Source organism: Adiantum capillus-veneris, chromosome 8 (genome assembly GCF_014529385.1).
Source record: "Adiantum capillus-veneris isolate H3 chromosome 8, ASM1452938v2, whole genome shotgun sequence".
Classification (NCBI taxonomy): domain Eukaryota; kingdom Viridiplantae; phylum Streptophyta; class Polypodiopsida; order Polypodiales; family Pteridaceae; genus Adiantum; species Adiantum capillus-veneris.
In genome coordinates, this window is record NC_140938.1 from 2,648,637 (window position 1) to 2,669,051 (window position 20,415).

The 20,415-nt window shown below is 41.3% G+C and overlaps 1 protein-coding gene across 1 annotated transcript in view; it reads right to left on the reverse strand.

The window, feature by feature from the left end:
• Positions 1–20,148, reverse strand: part of LOC147451578 (uncharacterized) — a 30,296-nt gene extending 10,148 nt beyond the window's left edge. Inside the window, exons 1-2 of the mRNA XM_086518772.1 lie at positions 20,019–20,148; positions 10,831–11,089 (exon numbers count right to left, since the gene is read on the reverse strand). The gene's annotated coding sequence lies outside the window, so the exon portion shown is untranslated. The remainder of the gene's footprint in view (positions 1–10,830; positions 11,090–20,018) is intronic.
• Between the last annotated feature and the right edge of the window lie 267 nt (positions 20,149–20,415).

The following is a 20,415-nucleotide window of genomic DNA, read 5'->3' on the forward strand; positions in this document are numbered from 1 at the left end:
TGCTGGGCGATCAGGTTTCCTAGGTATTGATCTGACTGATCACTAACCAAGTTTGACTGTGTGATGTGATGCATGGTCGCTACTCTGCATCCACTGATTTTGTCATTTACATTTGGTTCCTATCAATTACCTACTAATGATCCCCTGGTCTTAAGGTTCCTTGCTGGCTCTCCACATTGTATGGTTCCCTATCTTACAAGGTCTAGGCTAGTACCTCATGGTGACTATGAGCTGGGTGAAAGCATAGAATGGTGTCTACATACTTGGTGTCCATGGACACCAAGTATGATGCTAAGCATAGCACCATAGCTGGCTTTCAAGGAAAAAGAAAAAAGACTAAAGTTTGTGGCATTATTTAAAGAAAAAGGAAAAAAGACTGAAGTTTGTGGCATTATTCCAAGAAAACTAATCGATAACTGCCAATGACTCCACTATGTCTTTTGAGAGAGCGTGAGCAATCACGACAGGGTTCTCTCTCAGTATTAAATGTTGTTCTAGGGATATCTGGTTGTCAAATTTTGATTTGATGGTATTGATATGTGAGGATCAGATGGATGCTAAAATTCTACATCAGATGTTGAAGACGCTTAGTGGATGGAGCCAGCTAGAAGACTAGCATGGAGACATCTATTAATTTACAACAACCTTAGTCCAAAAACCCGTGTATATTGATGTAAGAGTGAAGTGACTACTCAAATTTAACCATTTTGGTCTTGTAAATGCATTGGAATTGTAAATGGGCTCAATGGAGTCCCAAAGATGTAATTGGACCAGCTCTCTAGTTAGTTTAGTAGACACTTGACAAGTTTTGGCCACCAAAGGTGTGGGCAAGGTCACTCTTTTTAGACAAAAAGTCCAAAATCTAGGTTTCTCTTATCATTTCTGACTCCCAACTAGTGCATTTTAAAAGTAGAGGAGCTCTAAGCTTTGGGTATGGCTTCCATCTCCACCTCTACTATTGTATGAGCCTAGCTCTTCTCTATGCTAATGAATACATTTGTTCTCTATCTCTCTCTCTTGTATATGCACGTATGCTATGTTGTGACGAGTTGTACCTCTCATTGAGAATTGTGGCTTGCTAGTGGGTACGTTGCTTGGCTTTTCCATAGCCTATGCAAGCTCCATGAGCTCTTAAGTGCTTGGTTGAGGCTTGTATGTTGAGTTCTTGTGTGTGGATGAGCTTCCATTAAAGCTTCCATGTTGTGTGTGTGCATGCTTTGGGATTGAGAGAGGTGAGCATTGTAGTCTTGATTTGATTTTGCTAATGAAGGATTTGCATGCTCCTAGCTTAGATGAATGTGGTGAATGTTGAGAATACATTGGTGAATATGTGTGTGATTGGTTGAGTAGAATGGTCATCATTAGTGGCTTGTATGCATAAGCTTTTCTCCTATCAAAGATAAGCTTCCATGCACTGGTACGGGTTGATCTCCGAGCTCCGAAAGGGATGCAAATCCCATTACCAGATTGAGTTTACACGGTCGATACTCTCTTGCTATAAGTGTAAAGAGAGTTTTTGTCTCTCCATTGGCAGTGCTACAGAGGAGAAGACTCAAAACCGGTTGAGAAGCTTGCATTACAACCGCTAATTCTTTTTGCTTTTAGGTTTAGGGTTTATGTGATTGAGAAGAAGGAAAGGTTGAGAGTACTTCCACTAAAACATTTGCTATTTTTTGTATTACTTTCATTTTGTTTATGATTTTGTTAATGATTTTTATGCTTTCATTACAAGTTTTTTTTGCATTCTCTTATTTGTGCATAGATTAGCATTAGTTTAAGTATGTTTAAGAGTAGCATATTCACTATTTTTAGTAGATTAGTAGAAAGGTAAGTGATTAATCATTGCAAGTGATTAATGAGACTCATTAAGGAGTCAATGGTTAATGTGGAGTGGTTAGTAGAGTCGATGGTGAGCTAAACAAGGCATGCACAAACTCCCATTAGTTCCACCTACCAAATTCCTTGATTTGGACTTCATTCAAGGCTGCAAACAGCTCACAATTCATTTTTATATTTCGCATATCAACAGGTGTACTATTGATTTGTGCCTCTCAGATAGAACTCAAAAATCATTTTTGAAATCTGACTTCACAGCAGTGATCTATAGCACCTGGTCTATCTCTTATATAAATTTGAGGTCATTTTGAGATGTCGATACCTCGAGAGTTGATACGCCATCTAGAGTATAGTTTGACAGGTTGAAGTGTGCTCACGCTAAAAATTTACATTTTTTGACTATTTTTTGGAATTTTTTGGCCTTGGAACAGGCAAAATAAGTGCAAAATAGCTAAAATAGGTTTTTTTTTCATTTCACTAAAACTGCCATAACTTTGTCATACGGTATTCAAATTGTGAGCCGTAGTGCTCATTTTTAAGGGCACAAGTTGATCTACAAATTATTAGGACAACAACTTCCTTTGGCTATGAAGGAAGTTGGTTTTCAAAAACAGATCGTTTAGACCTCCATACAACGAGGTTTTCTCAGGCGTTCGAGATAAATTCTTTATTTTCTAACTTGAATTTGGCCATCGATCAACGAGAACAAGGGGTTAGACAAAGGTAAGTTTTAAATATTGCTTATGTACATGTCCGGCATTGCCGAGGCCTATGGATGTCTCTAAACCGTTAGTGTGTAAGTGAACTTTCCCAAGTCACATAGAGCGCTTATTTTGCCAAGACATACTAGTCAAAAGGGGAATCTAACCAATCCAAGTGACGGCGGGCAAAAGCCTAGCCTTCAAATTGGCTTGCTCTAGAGAGCTCCCATAGACTTGTGTGTCTTGACGAATTGATGCCATACTTATTGGACAAGAGCATTCCTACATAATCTCCCATTCCAAGTGATGACCGGGTGAAAACCTAGCCTCCAGATTGGTTTGATTGTGCAAAGAGTATTCTTACTTGATAAACGTCGTTTCAACTAAACAAGCTGCTTCGAGAGGATTTTGTGCAAACAGAGCATCCAACTGCTTTACAAGTAGTCTGGGAAGCCTCTTAAGCTATAAGACTTCTCTCTGTTTGGGGTATCAACATGTAGCTTTTGATATGACGAATTTGTGAGTAGCTGAAAAATCATTTTGCCAAACTGACAATAGGACAGTGATAGGAAGGCTGAGGACTACCTCTGATATAAATTTTGTCTATTGTGGAGGTGTCAATATGCCAATTGTTGATACGCCAAACAAAAAATTAATAATATTAATAAAATTTCAGAAAAAAAAAAAAACAAAAAGAACAATAGAGTCAATTTAAGAACATCAAGAAAATCAAAGTCAACATCTAGCATAGGTGAGATGACTAAAGTGGGGAGGAAATCTCTTTTAGAAGAGAGGAAACGGGTGCTAAAAAATCCATGGTCCACAGAGTCAAAATGGGTGATGACTCATACAAGGAAACCGATACAATGATGCCACAGAGTCTCAAGAAATTTACCATTCAGGATCGAAAGATCATCCTACAAAATTGATTCTCTTAGACCTGTATCGTATGATGGTTCGGAAGATTCAAAGCAAGTGAATTTGGCTCACCTCAAAGAGAAACCAAGGATGGAAACATTGCCATAGATTTGTCCCCAAAAGAAGAGGAACTTTTGGTCAAAATGCTAGGGGAATATAAAGAGGTGTTTGCATGGAGCTGCAAGGATCTCAAAGGCATGGATGCTAGCATTTGCCAATATACTATCCCAATGAGAGATGATGTTAACTCTATGCTCCACAAGCTCTAAAAGCGAGACTGAAATGGCAACGAACTAGCAAAAGGAAAGCCAGAAGCAGGATTAAAAAGAAAACAAAGAAGACGCTAGCATCAAGGCGGCAAATAGCTTGATTTTGTATTTTAAATCTCTACCTCTAATTATTTGAAATCCAGTCCTATTTTTTTGCCGGAAGATTGTAATTTCATTATCTCCCAGTGAACTTTGTAATTTTTAAAATCCCCAAGTAGGAGCCAGTAAATAGGGATTTTGAGTGTCCCAGGAGCACAAACATGTCTAAAATGGCCTAGGGTCATAGTATGGACGCCCGAACACTTGTTCAAGTTATTTAAAAGCCAATTTTTGTAAATTTGGACTCCATATTTTGAGATTAAAGAAAAAAAACGTGAGCATCTCTCTGTGTTTCAACTCTGTGCTTTTCTCTGTGTGTGAGTGAGGGAGAGAGGAGTGTGGAAGACTCACAAGGAAGCTTGTATCTCGCCATTTTGGCATCTCCTTGTCATCCTCCATGCACGTGGAGTACTCAAGGTGTCCAACAACAAACATAGACAGAGAAGGTGAGTGACACACCTTGTTTCTATTTCTTTCTTATAGGAGGTCACCCTCTTGTGGTGTATGTGCGTAAGGAGTGCGTGCACTCATGGCCATATCCCAAGTTCCCACATCAATCATCTCTCACCTTTGCCTTGCATTCCTGCATAAGGGGGTGAAGCAAAAGAGAGAGATAGGTTAGCACCTCTCCCGCATCGTCTCTTCCTATGCAAGGGGAGAAGGGTGGGAGGAGTGGTTATCGAGGTTGGCTCATTCCAACCTAGTTAGGTCGTGTTCATGCACAACACTGTTCTTTTGACTGTAGGGATTCATTGACTAGTTAATCCTCAATGGAATCATACAAGATCTTATAAGCTTGTAAGTCTTATCCAAAACAAGAGCCTATTTGCCACGTGAGATCCAACTAAGGTGCGTTCATGCATAGAATACGCTTAGGAGCCTATAACTCTCGTTTGATGGCCTAATGGGACTAAAAGTAGCCCAAACTTGGTAAGCCTATCCGGGGTACTTACTACTACACATCCATAGGGATTCTTGCAAGATCGAGTCAAGTTAGGTTGCGTTTGCATACAAAACTGTAGTTTTGGCTATTTGGCCTAAATGCCTGACCAAACAAACTCGGCTTCAAACCCAAATCAAAACAAGGCATCATCACGCTGCTATACACAATTGAAACCGAGTCTAGCTTGTTCTGAGTAGTTTTGAGCGTGTTCACATGCGAAAAAGGCTTTCAGATGTGAGGCTTCCTATAGAAGGCCAAATGTCACCAGAAGGACTGCGTTCTTGGTGAACCCCTTAGTCCATCCTAGTATATCACATTTAGATCATTATAACTCAAATTGACTTGAGTTAGGCTGCATTCATGTGCGGGCACACAAGCTTTGGCTATTTGAGATACACAACGAGCCTAACAGGCATCAGAATCCGACCCAAACTAAAACGATATATTATTACATTGCTCCCTCCAAGTGAAATCAAAACTTGACTAATTTCAATCACTTAAGACATTGTTTTCTCACAAACCCAGCCTTTTGGCCATAACCCAAAACACGAGACTTCACCAAGCCGAAACCCATCAAGGTTGCTTCTGTTAATAATTTTTAGGTAGTTCTAACTATCTATATTAATTGGCATACAATTGGGCACTATTAGCAAGCATTCACGCATTGAAAGGTCCCTTGAGCAATTTGGACACTAGGCATCACTTGAAAGATTTTCCTTGTCAAACAAGTGGCCCTTTGTGTGAATCTGTATATATGTACACCCTTTTCGTAATGTTTTTGCACACTTCTTCACCCACACTTAGTTAAGCACACGTACACTCGCACTTAAGGAGCACATGTACACATTGAATCCTCGACAGAGAAGGCAAGCACTCTAATTTGCAATACAATTGTATGCATATCAACATCAACTGTCGGAAAAAGGTGTGCACAATCTCTTTTTAGTACGTTTTTCTTTGTTAAAGATTCTGTTTTATCTTTCTATCAAAAAATCAACAAAACCCAAAAACATTCAAAAAGACAAAAACATCCATAAAACTTCAAAAATTAAAAAAAAACAAAAACCAAGGCTCAAAATTGGGGTTAAGTTTCATCTTGTATGTGTAGGGTTAAGTGTAAAAAACATGAGCAGTGCACTTGCAAGTGCAGACCCTTGCATTTTCAACAAAGCTACCCAGCTTTTTCCTTCCATCCACCGAGCTAAACTGTGAACATCCTAGCAGCCGTTGAACAAAGACAAATCCACTCCCGTTGGGGTTGGGATTCCTATGTATATTGCTCCAATACTCCTTTTGGGGAATACTGTGGTAAACTCTTGTTAATCACAGCCCACAAGTGTCATCAGGACAGACCTATCAGTGACTTAGACCTCAATTTAGGCACCCTACTTCCTCCCAGCCATGAAGATCAAGATTCTAGCACTTGGGAACATCATAGAGGACATAGAAACCATAAACATCTAAAACAGTGGCATTTCCGCCCTCCACTTTGAGAAAACATGCGAAAGGGAGAATCCATTAAAACTCATGTGTAAGGTGCACTGTGAGAAACATCAGCAGTGTGCCTACAAAAGTAGATCTCTCCATTTTCATCGATGCACCACCCTGTACCACGTACCCAAAGTCTCCCATTGCCTCATAATATCCACTAAACAAAGACAAATCCATATGCAGTGGTGTTGGCATTCATATGTATATGCGAGTTATCAATGCTACAGAAGAACAGTATGTCAAATAGCTCATAGAAACTGTTTTTCTCGGCCTTTGAGAGTACTAGATATCCCATGTGATACTCCGTATCTACCGACCCAAAACCAGGAAGAACCATGCATATATAAGGAGTTCCATGAAGTACACATGCAGTGCAAGTGTGAGTGCAAACAACTTCACGAGCAAGGCACGTCTCTTCCAATCGTGGCAGGATTTACTACTCATGTCACAAACCTTGCAATTGCCATTGATAGAAGCCTAATCTGCTCTAATTGGAGTTGGGAATCGTGTATCCTCTATTGTATGCAAATTAGTTGCCCCAGATATCATTGATTATCAAGAAACTACCCTCAGTTTGTCTTGTGCAACCAATCCTACCCAGGCAATCCTTCGTGGATGGCACAAAATCCTATGAACTTGAGGTCTAGATGCATCATCCAACCCCCCTAAGAGAGTGCTTCGAACAATCCCCAATCACCTCCTAGCATTGGAACGTGACTATCTATAGCATCACACTCGAGTGAAGCAACCCACCTTTGTAGGATCCTTAGTGAATCCTCTGAGTACCTACAAGGAAGGAGAGAACCCAAGGGTTGAGGCTCCCAGTAATAGTGCAACCTTATTGGATAGATTCTCTAACTTTATTGTCTTGGGTAATACAAATGCCAATGCTTCCCTTGAGCCACTGGGGCAGATGAGGAAGTTAGCTCCTTCTTCACTAAGGAAGCCCCAAGAGAACCACCCCATGTAGAGATTATAGTACCCCCACCAACCACTAAAGAAGAGGTCCTTCTTGCTGACAATGGCATGACTCACAAGAAGCTACATCAAATTTAAAAAGCTCTCCAATTAGCCCTCCAATTGGAAGAAGTGGAAGCCACATTACGAGATCAACAATGATTAATCGAACGCCAGGCTAAAGGCTAAAGCCAAAACTATCGCCGACAAGGGCAAGGCAAAGGTTGATGACACTCTGCCAATTGATGCAAGAGTGTTTCACACTATCAATTGGGAGTATGTGGTCAAGACACAAAATCTCCATGACAAGGTTACAAAGTATACTTACCCAGTGTCATAGGAAGAGTTATGTGAACACACGAGAGCTGCCACAACATATCCTCTATATAAGCACATTCTTGGAGACTGTCTAAATCACATCATCATGCAAGAGTGTGAGATTGGGAATGAAATACCCTTGCAAAGGTCCTATCTTGTTTGTCTAGACAAGTGAGTCACATGGGCCAACCTTAGAAGAAATGGAGACTCCACTGAAAAGTAGGAAGGATCCTCTTATGATGATCTCTCCACATTATTAGGAGAATCCTCACATCTCTACCTCCATCTCTACCAAAGTCCTAGTTGATGATGGTTCCATTCCTCTGAGCTACACACCTTATGAAGAGATAGTCTCAAACCCACCCCCAATGAGTGATATTCTAGGCACTAGTAAGTTTGTTTCAAATAATCTTAGAGCCTCCCATGTCCACGCCCCCAGTTGAGCCCACATATACTTATGCCACCATCCCACCAACTACACTAGGCTCCGTTTCTAGACCACCTATGTATGCTACATATGGACCAAAGCCTATGGCAAGGCCTAGACTTATGCTGCCTACTACCATGCCTCTACACCGTGCACCCCAAAAAATTTTGGCACGTGCACCTGCACTTACTGCAAGAACCGCACCACCTTTCCCAATGACTGAATACCCTTACTATCCCCCACCATCGGCTACTGCAACCCATGACCCCATCGCTATAGCAGCTACTGTTGGAAGAGCTATGACCAAGCATATGGCCCCTCCAGCAAGGGATCCTGATCAAACATACTCACGATGCTCAGTGGATATTGCCAAGCTTATGAGCAAGTTTTCTGGTGATGGAGATCCTAGGCAGCACCTAGAGATAAGCAAGATGCTAAAGAGAAGGAACTTAAACACATCCAAGATGCCATCAAAGAGGGAAAGGAACAAGAGGCAAAAAATGAAGATAAATGCACAACAAATGTGTGGACCTCTGATGTATTCACATGTGAAACCACCAAACCCACTTGCCCCCACCTTTGTGCACTCAAATTGAATTGTGTGGCCACACTGGTAAAGTGCTTTTTAATTCTTTAATTGATATAGGTGCTAGCCATAACCTCATATCCTTTGATGCTTGGAATCAATTGGGAAGGCCTGCCCTTACCCAATCCAATGTCAAAGTGGAGGGCGTGAATGGGTAAACATCTTATGTTACTGGTGGTTTACATACCATAATCCATTGTGCTAATGGTCATTTGGAAGGATCTTTCTGGGTGATGCCTACAAGAGAGCTATGTGAAAATGTGCTTTTAGGTCGTACTTGAATGTTTGCAACCAAATTCCAATTTGATTAGGAAACACACTCGGTAACCATGGTAATACCTACTTACTCTACAGCTACACACTACCTCGGGGGGTTGACTATATGTAAACCCTCCATATCACGTGCGTTCGAGGCCTATTTTAAAACTCCCTAATCTGTAGATTTTTCATGAATAGCATGGACCCCTTTTCTATTCAATATGTGTAAACCTCCTTTGTTGGGTATCCTTCTGTATGTTAAATAAGGATAAAATCCAAGGTTTAAAATCCCCTTATGTTGAACTCAAGTCTCACGTGCTATGTTAACATATTTATAGGTGAACCCCCCGAGCACATTACACACACTATACATATCGCCCTCATCAAGTGACATCCACATCAATGATTCTAGCCTCTTCTTCAAGCCACCACCAACTAACAAATAAGGCCACTAGCTCCACTCATGCACTATGCACTCATAACGATAACAAAATAGGAAATAAATCAACAGGGAAAAAACAAAATGCTAAAGGGTGGTGGGTCCCTAAACAGCAAAACACGCAAAGTGTGAGCAACCCACCCCGGCCAAGCACTAGACGCCTTCACCCCAGCCCAAGGACAAGCTATACTCGGTAGTCGGCTAGCTTGGTAATCCAACGGATGACATCCAGTTCCAGTCGTGAAACATGGTATACAAGCCATTGAAGCCTAGCATAGCTCTATCTCGCAGTCGGAAGCTATGAAAGAAGAAGTGAAATAATCCTCTTCACCTTTGTTCAGCTAGTCTGGAAGGTCCCGATAGGAACGCTGGTTGTTGACATAAGTGGTCCTTCTAATGCTTTTTTTCCCATATTTTTAGGGCACAACCATTAGTCGGATAGTTCATCCCTTTAATCCAATGCTTTTTTCCTCATGTGTGTCTGAGGCACAGCCATTGTCTCTCAAGAACTTTTAGTCACGGGACAAATAAAAATTAAAGGAAAATAATCTAATCGTGTTTCAGTGTTTAAATGTTTTAATCTGTTGGAAGTTACTCGACTAATTGAGTCCACCCATTCATTGAAAGGAGCCGTCGGGGCAACCAATCACCCACTTTCCACCCCGCACGCACCCACCCTTCTTTTCTTTAGTGAACTAAGATACCACACTATGTGACATTTATAAATAGCTTCCTTAATTATTCCAAATACATCATTCACTAAATCAGCCCTTCAAACAATTGAATACAGTTGAAAAGAGCATCCAAATAAAACAGTATTCATTACTTTAAAAACAATTAAATCATCAATTTCTCTCCAGAGCTTGTCTTTTTCTTAGACAGTCTTTTCTTTTCATAAACAGTCTTTCCACAAACAAGGTCTTTCTTAGACCTCTTTTCAATCAGAGTTGGTGTACGACCTCTCTCCTAAAGCTACCCACAACTAGGATACCAAGGGACCAAATTGTCCTTCTTCAATGGGTGCCGGAAAATTTAACGCTCATAGCCCTTCTAAGCTTTTCCGCCCCTCCAAAGGGGTGATCATCTCTTGGGGGCACTCTTTGCACCATTTGTCTCTCAGCCCAGCAAAAACCAACACCTCATCCACTCCATGACCTTGGCCACATGCTGAGTGGGATAAAGAATAGAGGAGAGTAGGGATTCAACTCCTTGTTCAAACCATAATCAAATCATATTTATCATCGCCGTGTTCTTGGCGGAATTCCAAATCATCTTCGCCATATTCTTGGCAGAATTCATATCAAATCATATCTTTGTCCTCATCGTGTTCTTGGCAGAATCAACCATATCTTTTACCATATTTTTACCATAATCTTTCCTTAAACTACTTTGCAAAGCACACTTGAAAATCAAACAATGTTCATTTAGGAAAACAGCTTACTTTCCTAACATGTAGTAAAACATATGCACGTTGTTTCGTGATTGGTATGACCAATTCTTAATCGTTTGATTCTCGGTAATCCTATGGCAATTCTATCATTCATTATGCATGCGTGTAATTTTAACTATGAATTTAAAGTACTGGAACCTGGTTTCCGAGTCGATTAGGTTGTACAGGAGCCACTGGCGCTGAAGCTGTCGCCGTTGGAACTACGTTCATCGCAACCTCTTGTACAATTAGTGCTTCAACTTGTACGACTGGGGCTTCTTCTTGAACTTTCGGTGCTACCACTAGTTCTTGAGGATTTTGAGCTTCATTCCTTGCACCTTGTCCACCGCGACCATCACGTCCACTTCTTATACGTGCCATATTGAGGTAAAAATTTAACAAAGGACAATACTATAGTCTGTAACAAATTTGGTTAGAATTAGAACAAAAGTCCATAAAAGCTTAGGGTTTTTCACTCCCCTAATTTTAGAGCATCAAAAACCTATTTTTAGAGCCAATTTACTCTATTTTTAGGTCAAAAAAACACTTGTTCACTGTTTTCCAGTAGAGAATTAATTTTTTTAGCAACTTATTTTACTCCAAAAACTCTAGAAAAATTACAAAAAATCACACATATTAGTCAAAGTATGTATTAATTTTTTTAAAATTTATTGATCGTGGAAAAGGGTCAAAAAAATTCAAAAAACTCTGTAAAATAGGCAAAAACAGGCTTTTTTGACATAGAAAAATTAATAGCAGTAAATAAATTATATAAAAAATTATATTCATGAGATATAGACATTAGGGAATAGGCTCATAAATTTTTATGCAATTTGGAGTCTATTTGCTATGAAAAAGCATAAAAAGCAACTTGCTATCCTAAAAAGCAAGAAAAAAGCAAATCAAGATTAGGGTTAATACCATACACATCCATGGGTCTTGGGATATGGGAGTTGCTAATAGATGTAGCCATCCTTAATCTTCAGGATCTAGGTAGGCCAAACCAAACTTGTGTGCGGTTGTGCATCGTTGGATACATTCTACACGAGACAACAATAAAAAACAAGAGAGGGTAGAGAGAGAGTGTTGGAGAGGCATACCCATGGCTATGGAGATGAAGAGCACAACTTGCAAAGCTTCCCTTGCTTCAAGAACTTGTGGTTATGAGGGAGGGGGGACTTGTCCTTTTATAGGCACCAGGAGGAGAGAGAAAGAGAAGAAAAAGCAAGAGAGAGGGTGCTCCAAAAACTGCGCAAATTTGCTCTAGAGGCTTCTTGCAGCTTTTTTTAGCATGCCCAAACTTTCTCCTCAAGTTTCCAACTTTTTTTGATGAATTTTGTCCTAATTTTGGCAGATGGGGTCTAATTTTGTAAATTGGAAGCTTATGGAACCTTCCAGCACTTATCCACTCACAAAAATAGCCTCTCTCACAAATAATTACAAATAATATTAAAAATACGTGCTTTGGACTTAATTTTGACTGGAAATTAAGCCTATTGCACTTTAAAAATCCATTTTTGAAGCCGAAAAATACGATAAATCAAGAAATTCAATCTTTATTAATAAAATAATTTAGAGTACAAAAATTTCGGACTCAAATAATTTTTCTTCAAGTTTTTGGGATATTACACAAAGGAAGATCATGAAATAGGTTCACGACAAGCCTCCTACACATTGCTATCGGTGGGTCCATAACAAGTCTTCAAGCCAATAGTACCCATTGATAAGGGCAAGGGATTAATACTAGGTCCACCCCCATCTCCCGAATCCACCCAAATCCCCACCCCTCTTCATTCAAAATCAACACTCATGGAGATAGGAATCTCGTCCACAGTATCAGCGAGCCTCGATGATGAGGACAATACGGTGCTTGTCTTTCCACCACCATGCCCAAGGTTCATCACCAATCAAGAGCATACAAAGCTAAAGGAGACAGTTGTTCAAAAGACGGCCTCATCTTCTATCATCTCTCCAAGGATACAACTATCGCAAGTAGCGGAGATACTCAAACGTCACATCCAACCACCATAATGGTGGGTTAACAAGTTCCCAAGCCCGCAATCTTCCAAGGTGAACATTCAAGAAGAGACTATAGCTCACTTGCCAGATCAACCAATTCAAGTATTCCTTGCAAAGGCAGAGCCTGAAGATGATCTTCTTGAAGCTTTCCAACATTGGATAGCTTATGCAGAAGAGAGAGAGCAGAGTACAAACTGCTATTCTTTCAACAATTCTAGCCTCAACTACTAGCCAGTACTATGTAACCCACAACTTCTCACAAGAATCTTGTACTTTAGGGCTTCTATCCCCTTCTGTAGCCCAGTGATGACAACTTCTCTTAAGGCATTGCATGCACCTCAAAGCCATCTCATAGGAATTAAGGAATTACCTTTGGAGGATCCAAAGGATGAGAAGAAGTGAATAGAAGAAGAGCCACAACAAGGAATATCCAGCTCCACTACGGGTGAAAGACCTCTATCACTTACGGTGGAACCTCATCAAGAGACTCCAGGCAAGGAGGAAAGACTCCTTCCCTGAATTGAAGGGCAAGAGTGACATGAAGCGGATGACTTCCCATTAGAAATTGGAGATTTCTTCCAAGAAACCCTTCACAATCAAAAGCGTCAAGGTGAAGCTTCTAATTACTTTAAGTCCCTCTCTAGAAAATTACAACATTTCGATGTCTTCTATGAAGAAGGATATCCTACAACAAAACAAGATGCCTCTCAAAGTCCAATAGGAATGAGTGATGCCTTGATTGTCAGCCAACATATGCTTCTACGACAATATCAAGAGCATCACATCAGAGAAACAAAGGCCTATGTGGAATCCAAAGTTAACCAAACAATAGGAGAGTATGAAGGGCGATGGAAGATTGCTATAGAGCAAAAAGAGCATGCCTAAAAGGAGATGGTGGCTACAATATTAGAGCAAGAAAGTGTCCTACAAAAGCTAAACGATCTTAAAGAGGAGATCAGCCATGAGCAAAAGCAAAGGGAGGAGCTCACCACCATAGTGTGTCAATTAGAGAATTAGAGGAGCTAAATAAGGTGCTCAAGGATGAGATGGCAAAACAAAAGGTGGCACTTGACTCAGTGGTGGAAGAGTGCAAATTTTTGGGAACTCAACTCAAGGACTGTACATCACAGCTTGAGGTGTATAGAAGGGAAAATGCATGCAAAGATGAAGAAATAGCTCATCTCAAGGAGTTTACCCCAGATATGCATGCCCAAGAAGCCATCAATTCAGAAAATAGGTAGCTGACAGTTGTGCTTAATGCACTAAGAGCCACAAGATAGCTATTGTGGGAACCTAAGAAGGTGGCACAAACGCTAGAGCTGGTCTAAGGAAACATCACAGTGGCAATGATGAAATACGTCATCAATATATTTGCTCTGGATGTTGTTGCTTGTAGAAGACTGAAGGTATATGGCAAGACAACAACACTCAATTTTATTGCCTTCTCGGTATTAGCTCAGCAGACCAGTATACCAGAATGGAGCTTCCTCACTTAGCAAGACACATTTATCATTGTGAGATGTTTGCGGGCTTGGTGTGCTTTACTGGAACACTCTAAAGATTATAGGGAAGATGATGGTGAGATGATCCAATTGGAGGTGGATGCTACAAATCTTCCCTCCTCTCCAATTACAAAGACACAATATGCTAGCAATTGGACGATCATGGCCACATTGAAGAAGAAAATCTTTTCAATTTGACTTAAGATGGCCAAGCAAAGTGACAAGTGGTACCATGATAATGGACTTTGTTATTTGTTCTCATGTGTACATGAAAATATGTTGAAGGGTAAACCAGGAAGAATTGAAAATAAGGATGTTCAATATCCTACCAGGGAGGAAGTAGAGATGGAAGAGGTGTTCTCTATGTTTACAAAGTTACAAATTCCAGGGGAAGTCATCAACCTTGATGACAACAAGGACAAAGGTGACAACGATGATGATGCCCCAGGATCAAAGGAGACACCCAGAAATGACAACTCATGAAAGGCCTAAACCATCAACCAACACCCCAGCAAAGGAGCCAAAAGAAACCCCACAACATGGCAAAAGTACCTCTTAGGGTCGAGAAAAAAGGGCCACACAAACCAAGGATAAGGCACAGCTACAAATAGAGCCAACAAAACTAATGGAAGCAACAATGAAGAGTCAAGCACAGTCTACATTTATCGCTAATACCTTGCTTTGCATACCAAAGATTGTCCCTTCAAGTGCCAAGGTAGTAGCAGGCAAAGAGAGTGACTCTCATATCGAACTCTACCATTATGTAGAGTTACAAGGGTTGCCAATGTACAAGCTCTAGAATCATTGTTCTCTACTGTAAAAATCCTTAGGAGCTTCATTAAGTCTTTTAGAGAGCCTTCACCTGTCAAGTAGCGAGCTCGAAGGGGAACATTAGAAGATGAAGAGCAGGATAAACAAGAATGAAGGACAACTAGCCAATGTAACCACAGAGTTACTAAAAGCTAGAGAGCAGTTGGAGTCCGGCTCTTCAAATACCAAGAGAGCACAAAGAGGATTAGCTACTACAAAGCAGTTAAAAGAGCTAGAGGAAGAAAGGGATGCATGGAAAAAATCTTTTGATGAGCTCAAAAAATCCAAAAGAGGAGGTCAGGCCTTCGATGAGTGGAATACAAAAGTCAAGGAACTCTAGAAGGAGCTAACTAAAGAGTGTAACCAAAGAATGGAGCTAGAGAAAAGAGCAAAGGACAAGGCACCAAAGCAATCTGCAGATCTTGAAGAGACTCGTACAAAACATCAAAGGAAACCAGCATCAGCATCTCAACAACACATAAAATCACTGTAAGAAGAAAGAGGAGAGACTGATGCTCAGGCACTACAAAGAGTTTGAGAGAATAGAGAGGAGCTATGCGATCAAGTAAATGACCTCCAAAGGAGAAACAATGAGCTACTAGCTAAAGAAAAATATTTCAAAGAGGCCATCAATGCACTTTAAGTAAAAAATCAAGAGCACTATAAGAAAGCAGTACTCCCATGAACTCAATAACAGTCCTCGACCCTCCCAACACTGGAATGGAATTACATTCATGCGGTTTTGGATCAAACACTCCAAATGTTCCAAAAATTCATTGAAGATGCCAAATTTCTTGGCTTAAGGCTCCCAAATAATCCCAGAGATTATAGAGAGCTCTTCAAATGACTTGAGAGCATCCAAAGGACCTTAAAAGAGCATGAGGCCTCACAACCACCTCCCTAGGAATCTTCTCAGATTCAAGAGCAAATATTTGATATTGGAAAGTAGGTCTCTACACTTTTGTAGCCTATCAAAGAAGTCCTAGGAGACCCAAAGTGCATCAAAGTCTTTGATATCTTAGTTCCTAGGTCTAGGAAAGGCAAAACGGGTCTCGGGGCTGGTAATACGTAGGGAATATATAATACGTCAAGATCATTTTTCAAAGGAGCCTATTTAGCTAATCAACAAGATCAAATGCATGGTGATCATGAAATTACTTTAAAGGATCCTGCAAGCCCACATCACTCATATTCGGATTGGGCACCACTTCATACTCCCCTACATTATCCCTTAAGAGCTGAAGGAAAAGATGCTTTCCAAAACATTGAGCATCTAATACAAAAGGTAGGTAGTGCTTCTAAGACACTCTTCCACAAAAAGTTCCCACTTCAACCTATATTGCAAGAATCATAGGTTGAAGAACAGGTTAATTAATCATCTCAGAGACTTTTTTGGGAATGAAGATGTCGAGGATAGAGAATGGTACATTTCAGAATTAAAGGCACGATATAGAGAGGCATGGAAATTCACTTTTGATCCTTTTCTTCTCCATATTAGGCTAAAGACAATAGCTCCTATCCCTTACACAGAGTGGCCTAACAAGTCCCATCATTTCTAGGTGTACCCTTACATGTCTGATGAAATTGGCTCACATGGCACCGGAGACAGTAAAGCTCGTCGAGAAGGTATTGGATGGGCATATATGCACTTTTAAAATACTTCATGTGCAGCCCAAAATCTAACAAGATTCATGGAGATACTCATTGGCACCACAGAGATTCAATACCTGGCATGCCACTAGATACATGCTCATCACAAGCACAAAAAAAAGATCAAGAACCACCTCAATTTGGGACACCACAGTGGGAGCAAATGTTTGAAGAGTAGCCCTTGTGAAGGCATAGGTACTTAACAATAATTATTCAAAGTGTACAAGGTAGCGCCAAAAGCAATACAAGCTGATCCACTCTACTACCCCACAGAGAGGAGATGGAAATGGGAGCAATGGGAGGCATTAAATGCCAAAGATAGGAGAATGCCTTACAACTTCCCAGTACTCCCCAACAAAGAGTACACAACACTCAGTGTTTTCCAAGGCGAGATGGTGAATTTGGTGGAGGCATGGAATTTGATTCTAGACCTAGCAATAGTGGCAACTTGCTGCTTCTTAAAGCTCATCCTGCTGCTCACCAAGCTCCCTAACTATACTGACTTGGAAGTCGCCTCCTTGAGAATGAACTACAATATGTACAAGGGACCTGAGCTACAGCAGATATATCATTATTTCCACAAGGTCAAATACATTGGTGGAAATTATATGATTACATTTGTAGACATGTTTGACACTAGGTTTTGGAATACAACATTATATCTATATATATATATATATATATATATATATATATGTGTGTGTGTGTGTGTATATATATGTGTGTGTGTGTGTATATATATATATATATATATGTGTGTGTGTATATATATATATATATGTATATATATATATACACACACACACACACACACACATATATATATATGTGTGTGTGTGTGTGTGTGTGTGTGTGTGTATGTGTGTGTGTGGAAGGGGGGTAACGGGGATAGGAGACGGGAGGGGTATGTGGGTGCGGGAGTGAGGTTAGGCGCGGTTGAGCGAGCGCAGGGGGGAAGTGGGCGTGGGCGTGCCCGGGTGCGAGGGAGAGGGTGCGCGTGGGGGTGTATGCACGCAACACGGGGGCAAATGAGAGAAAGTGGGTGTGGATGCGAGCGCGTGGGTGCGGCAAGGATACCGGGAGCCCAACGCAAGGGTAGGAGGGTGCATGTGTACGGACGCGTGCACGCGTGTGAGAGGAAGGAAAACGGAGATGCGTGTACAGGAAGAAAAAGAGAGTGTGCATATGGGTATGTGTGCGTGAGCATATGTGTGGGACTCAAACCAGAACTGATGGGCGGAGCCAATAGGGCGGAGAAAATAAAAAATAGAAAATAAATAGATAAATAAAAATATCAAAAAATAAATTAAAAATAAGGAAAAAATAGCAAATTTTTTTTGGGAAAAGCACGCACGTTCCCACGTGGGGATAGGGCGCGGGGCAAGCATTGGCATAAGGAAAATCACTGCGGGCGGGCAACGGAGCGCGTGGGATGCGTTCCCTACGCTACGGGCGGGCGCTCGGAGTGGGTTTTTCATCGTCAAATGGTGCCAAAATTAAAAAATAAAAAGAGGAAAATGAATACAAACTCTTCACGGATGTTTTTGAATTTTTAAATTTTTCAAGCGCCCGCGGCCGCCAAATGGACGGCCAGACACGGGCGGGCGGCCCCGAGTGTGAAACAGGCAAGTTGGGTATCAACTCGTTCGGCTCGACAAGGAGATCATTATTATATCGCTGAAATTTTAAAAATTCAATCTTTGCGCTCGAAAATTGCGATTTTCAGCCGTTCATGCGTGGGAGTAAAGCGACGGGCAGCTAGTTTCGGACGGGCATAACTTGACCATACAGGGTCGGATGGCCGATCAGTTTCATAGGCATGTTTCCATCATACTCTACTTCACTCCTACCAATCCTTGATTGGATCGTCGAATCACTCGTTCCAAAGCGGTCTACTCAGCGCCAACAAAGACGTTCCGGGAGCCGAAATTGGCCTTCCGAGACTTCGATCGGACCTGAATCACACCGGAATAGGGTGAGATGGTCGAGACAAGTTCTACCCATCCTATTGGATATGTTTATGAAGTTTCATCCCGTATGGATCTCATTTGAATGCCATAGAGCGGTTTTTCACTCGTCTTTTTGCAAAAAAAGTCAGAGTCGTCCGTCTACGAGCATAGATGGGGCATTTCCGCTTGCTCCGGGTATCAAATGAGGTACCGATCGTCACCTGGCGTAGCATAGCACTAGGGCTATGTACCCCAATCAATGCTACTCAAACAATGACGCTCGTTTGTGCACAAGAACGATCTAGACAATTGGAGAAAAGCGTCGGAGACGGATGTCTACATGTGTAGACGGAGCGCTCCCGCTTGCTGCGAGTGTCAAATCAGCCCCCGATCGTCACCTCGCGTAGCTCAGAACTAGTTCTATGCACCCCAATCCCTCGTTTGTGCGCTAGAGTGAATCTCGGGTCTCGTTTATGTACAAAAACCAGTCCTAAAGTCTTCCTACGAGCGGAACGGACATGAGGAAGCTCATATAGCGATGTATTGGAGCGTATGAATAGTAAAAATTGGTCTATATAATGTCACCAAGCCATACTAACAATCGGGAGAGCATTTGGACTCTCCAATTATCAACTACGGCTCGTTCTATGACCATAGCATCTGAAATTGCAGGAATTTTTAGATTTGAAGACCTTCACTATTCCGTCCATAACTCCGCATCCACTCATCCATTTTGCACAAGTAGATACTCTACATCCATCTACACGAACTGATCTACAAGGCTATCTAATCACCTCATACACAACGTCTTCTATGCGGGCATGACAAAGCGACGAAAACAGTGTCGGAAGGAGGTCAAAAAGTGGCTTTTCTTCTTACTAACGACATGAATTGCTATGCACGCCTCATACACACATCAAATCAGCACTCAAATCCTTCTCATACATACACATACTTCATCTCTATCAACACCAATCAACCACTCACTCACCCTTTATCAATCATTCCTATGTACACATACCTTTCCCTTCAAATACGCGTATGTGTATCCGTCTATGAAGAGGCTTCTTCACGGATGGATACACATACACATAGCAAGAAGAATATGGATACATCGCGTAGACAATATCCTCCTCTCCGTTGCCAAGCACTTCAGTCCCCTGTAGTGGCGCCAAATGTTAACCCTTCTCCCACCCCTCTCCCCTCACGCAGGCGGAGTGGATGTGGGAGATGCGCTAACCATCCTCTTCTTTGCTTCACCTCCTTATGTAGGACAGCTACACAAGTAAGAGGATCATTACCGAGACTTTTGCGTTGACCGTGGGTGAGCATACACATATATACACACACATGACAAGAGGGTTGTTCTTGAACGAGAAGAAGAAGAAGAAGAAGAAGAAGAAGGTGTGTCACTCACCTCTTCGCCTACGCTTGTCTTCGGATAAGATGAGACTCTGCACGCATCGTAGACATCGGTACCGAGCCAAGGCGCGTAGAGAATGCCTTTTTGGTTGCCTGCAACACCTCTCTCACCTCCCTCACACACGCACAAAGAAGCGGGATGCAAAGAACACAAAAAAGCTCTCACGTTTTTGCATTGAAATCTCAATTTATGAAGTTCAGATTTACAAATTTTGGCTTCTAAAGCACTTGAATAAGTGTCCGGGAGCCCATACTATGACCCTAGGCCATTTTTAACATGTTTTGGCGTTCCCGGGACTCTAAGAACTCCTACTTTTTAGCTGCTGATGGGAAAAATAAAAATTACAGGGTTTTGATAGAAAATGCTTAAATTACAAGAATCTAAAAAAATT